Genomic DNA, 5,000 nt, shown 5'->3' with positions numbered 1-5,000 from the left:
TTCATAACACATGGTGATGCAATGTCCTGGCTACATTCTCTCTCTCAAACCCTCTTACTCAGACAGTAATCAAGCCATAGGCTATTCTTAAACTCCAATTTCCATAGCAACTGTAAGCTGAATTAATACCCTGCCATCTTTGTCATGTTCCGTGAGGCAGCCCCGCCCGCACGTCTTAAATTCTGTGATTCGGGAATTCTTAGAAACGATTCCCATTCCGGATTCTTAGAAATCACTGTCATCATCCTTCTGGACTCTGTCCCGACATTCCGGCCGAGTCTCCCTCGGTGTCGGGTTCCGATGCTTCCCTGATTCTGTCACGGTGATTCTGCACGTATTAACTCATTTAGTGCTGAGGGTGAATACAGTCGCCCAAATTGTCAACATTCTAGAGTGCCATGGACGACTTTATTCACCAAAAATGCATAGATTATGAGCTTCATTTTGCAGCCAATCAAAGTATTGTTGCTAGGTAAATACCACATAAAACACTTGGCACTCTAGGTGGTGAGTGTTCCGGAATTCTTTGACAGTTAGTGAGTTAACTAACAGATACAGTTGTCACTGTGACGAAACGCCATGACTAGACATCTCCAGTCTCTATCAGGGGAAGACATCATGCTAAGGTGACCAGATTTCTGAAATGAAAACCGGGGACATTTCCAATTCGGCGGTCAATATATCATTAAAATATCCAATGTTATTATCTATGAAATAAAAAAGGGGGACAATTCCAGTTTCATGTATTTTGACATGGTAACTGAAATCCTCAACAACATAATAAAGAAATAAGATGATGATGAGATTGGTAACTACATAATATACTCAACCTAAAATCTTCAAATCTTCAGGATTGCTCCGTCTTTGGCCAGCTTCTCCATGAACTCCTGGCAGGGGAGGTTGAAGTTTGTCTTCACGATAAGCATGGCCTTGATGGTAGGAACAGTGAACCTATTTCTTGCTGCTGTCCATATATCATTCATTTGGGAGAACACTCTCTCGACTGGTGCATTACTTTCAAGTAAGCACACGACAACAGACTCTAATCTAGCCAGGTTAGTGTGTGGGATGTCATTCTCTTTGACGTGGGTGACCACCGTGCTCCATCTCTGACTAAGCGGTGTCTCAGATGTTTTCCATTCTTCAAGCGATCCCCCCTTTAGGAACTCTTGCAGGCCAGTAACCTCGTCAAACGATGCAACCTCATTGATGGTCACATTGAGGCATTCTTCCTGCAGTGTGGCTGCTGCCTTCTGGATCTCTCCACGCTGAGGTTGCCTTTTTAAAAGGAGACAATGTAAATATTTTAGATTATCTGTGTGCTTTCCCCATGCTTGCAAGTAGTTCCCAGCCGTAGCGAAGAATGATTGGGATGTTTTGAGAAAGCTCTCTTTAGACATTGCTCCATTTTCCTCTAGCTCTCTCAGACGTCCTCTGACCAAAACTGGAATGATGTTGTCATCACATCTTGCAGTCAATTTTGCCTCAACGTTTCTCAGAGGTGCAGCTGACTCCACAGCACAGCGGTCCTGGCCTTCAAGCATCTCCATCGTGTCACTGAATACGGTCAGGTTTCCATGGACAAAGGCCAGCCAAAGTTCAGTGAGTGGATCTTCGAACATTGTTCGCAGGACAACAGGGCATTTGTCTTCAGAAAGAAAAAAGGATTTCAATGGCACATTCATTTTCAGCACTCTTTCTAGAACAGGGAGCATGGACAGCCAGCGAACATTGCTGTGTCCTAAAATGTGATGGTGCTCCTGCCGAACAAACTCACAAAAGCTCTTCAGTCTTTCTACTCTGACAGTGAAAATATGAAAATATGAAAATATGTTTGTGAGCAGATTACTCAACATCAAGGGGAATCATATCCAAAGCTGTTCTGGCCGTGTTATGAATGATGTGGGCAGGACAACCTAAGCCAGTCACCTCCCGCTGCAGAGCATTTTTAACTTTGGGATGGACATTGACCCTCCCCAGCCTATTCAGTCCTCCAAAGTTGGTATTTGTGTTGTCGGCAGAGAATGCCACCGCTCTGTTTTCCAGGTTACATTTTTGGATGACCACCAGGACCTCAACTGCAATTTCCTCTGCTGTTTCTCCTTTCAATTCAACAAAATCAAGCAGTTTTGTTTCCACAGACGTGCTGCCATCATATATCTTACAATATCTGACTGCTATTGGCAGCAGCTTTACATGTCCATGATTGGACGCATCAACGGACAGGGACACAAATTCAACCTGGTCTAGGTCCTGTGTTCCCAAAATAATTACCCATGGTGCTAAGACGTTACTCACTATGGCGTCACATGTTGTCCTAGCACATGTAAACTTTGGCTCATAAAGCTTCTGTGTCAGTTGTGCTGTGCAGTCCATAGATCTGTAACAATGATTGTGTCACATAGTGTGGTATGCAAAGACACCCTCCTGCACAGCTAAGTCATATTCTTCTTGGGAAGGCTCGACCTTCTTATAGAATGTGGTGACAGAGGACACACCAGCATGGGCCATCAGAGAGGCTTTATGCTTTTTGGTCTGTTGATGTTCTACCACTGCCGTCCTTCTACCATTGCTGTCCCCGCTGCCAATTGAAAAAGAGGAATTACAAAGGGTGCAGTGAACCATTTTATTGTCTTGACCTGGGCGTATAAATGGAAATTCTCTCATCGTGTTGTCATTAAAATGGCATCCGTTTCTTGGAAGGAAACTTCTCTTGGAAAGAAAGCTCTTCTTCACTATCCTTGTGTCATTCTTAACTTTTTCTTAACTTTCTTACTTTGAACTTTTTCTTCTCCTCCAGTCTTTCTTTTAATCTTTTCTTCACTTGTCTTCCTTCTCTTGCTTCCTTTCCACCTCACTCTTCTACATTCTCTTCGCTTCACACTTTTTTACTCCCTTCATTTTTCCTTCTCACTCTCTTCTCCTTCCTCTCCAGTCTTTAATAATAAACAGTACACTATTAGATAAAATACTGTGTTTAACAGATTCTCTAACAGCAAACATTATGCTGATGTCATCCATGAAAATTTCAAAATATATTTTCACACTACTTATTATAATGCCAAACCATTACAATTGTAACAAATAAATATTCTTAATTATAATCATAATGAATTGTGCATTCATATAATATAATATTTATTAAATGAGTGTTAATGTTAATATTTAATATAATACGATCATATTTAATACAATCATATTTAATATAATCATATTTTCTAAATAGCCCGTCCACTGCATGTTTACATGGTTTTTTTTGTTTTTTTAACTTAGCTACCATGACAGTAGCTAGCTAACCTAGCTAGCTAACTTAGTCTCCATACCTGGCTTGAAAAGCCGTTTGTGGTGATGTTAGTTCACTTGACACTTGCTAGCTTCTGGCCAAGTTTCCCACAGCAGTTTTCTTTAAAACTAATAAAAGTAGAAGAGTGATATGAAGCTGCTATAGCGAGCAGCGCCCTCTGTTGGCCAAAACAAGCACAACGCGATTGAGATGTCAACCGGTAGGCTCTGCTACCCGGTCTTTCTTGCCACGCAAAATATGATTTCACTTTGTGGTCTGTTTACACACAGTTAAAAACGGGGACAGGCCACCAAAAACGGCCACCAAAAACGGGGACGTCTGGTCACACATCTTCATCTACATCTACGTCATGCTTCATGCATCATTTAGTATGCTAAACCGAAGCCTAGGGGTTAAGTTGGCACCAGTTCAACCAGAATGGGTTCGAACCCAGGTCTCTTGATCGTGATACACCTGTCTTAGCCCACTAAGCTGAAGCCTAGGCGGTAACGCAGTTCCTCAGATCTGTGAAGAACCGCTTTGGGTTCTGTGTAGAACCTGTTGAATGGTGAAACTGATTGAAGAGTTCAACAGAGTGTGTCGATGCCAATTGAGGTTTTGAGTTGAGAAACCTTCTGCAGATGTTCTGGGTGAGATTATGTGTGTGTGTGTGTGTGTGTGTGTGTGTGTGTGTGTGTGTGTGTGTGTGTGTTTGCTTACTTTGGTCATGTAGTTCATTTGTACAGCTGGGGTGTTTATGTAGGGCTACATTTAATTACATAATTGCCTCCCTGCATGAGATTAGAACACACACACGCACACACACGCACACATGCACACACACACACACACACACCCATGGATCCATGGATACGGAGATATACACAAACAAACTGTCAACCCTGAGGGAGGAACAGTGGCATTAGGCCTTAGCCGCCGAGCACAGTGAAACCCACCATCCCCAAACTGTGTGTGTTCATGTGTGAACATATTAAACAGCATCTTTAGAGGCTGGTGGAGGCAGAAATCGGAGGACAGGCTCATGGTAACGCATGGAACAGAATGTGGAATGGTATCAAACACGTGTTTGAGACCATTCAGCATTCCATTCCATGCATTAACTGTAAGGTAGCTATGTTTTTAGCTTAGCTAGTTTGTGCGTGACTTCAATGCGAGAGACCTAGGCTCAAATCCCACCTCAGTCACACATACTTACTGTAGTTGTAAAATCCGCGCAGACTGATATAACAAGCAGCTGGTGAGGTTTCCAGCTACATTGTTTGGACAGTGTTTATTATTAATGTTGGTTTACGCATTTGGCTGGGCTTGGCGTTGCTTTGCTATACACACAAATCACTCTATTCATCAATTCAATGACCCCACTGAGTGATTCCTGATAATGAAAACATACTGTAATCAAAATGTGATTCATCTCATGATGATAGAATGTTACTGTTGGCATGACGACTAGCTTACTATACGTTGCTGTACAGTGTTTTGTTTTTGCTTTTGTTGTTATTATCGTGATTTTTGAAGGGGGGAATTTCGCCCGTAGTCTTGATCTTGAGCATATTCTTAACAGGCCAACAACAACCCAACCCAGGAGAAACAATGACCCAGCTCATACTTTCATGGATAATTCATTCCGGCCCATTTCTGTGGGTTACCTTTCTCTATTTCTGGCTATTACGTGGTTTCTGAACCTCGGGGGGGGGGG

At 42.4% G+C, this 5,000-nt stretch overlaps 1 protein-coding gene across 1 annotated transcript in view; it reads left to right on the top strand.

Moving 5' to 3' along the window:
• The window catches only part of LOC310821589 (insulin-like growth factor-binding protein 4), a 19,340-nt gene that overhangs the window by 5,479 nt on the left and 8,861 nt on the right, over positions 1 to 5,000 (top strand). The window lies entirely within an intron of this gene.

This window comes from Argentina silus, assembly GCF_951799395.1.
Source record: "Argentina silus genome assembly, chromosome: 22".
NCBI lineage: Eukaryota > Metazoa > Chordata > Actinopteri > Argentiniformes > Argentinidae > Argentina > Argentina silus.
Note: the sequence above shows the minus strand (reverse complement) of the source record. Positions and strands in the feature narration are given on the sequence as shown.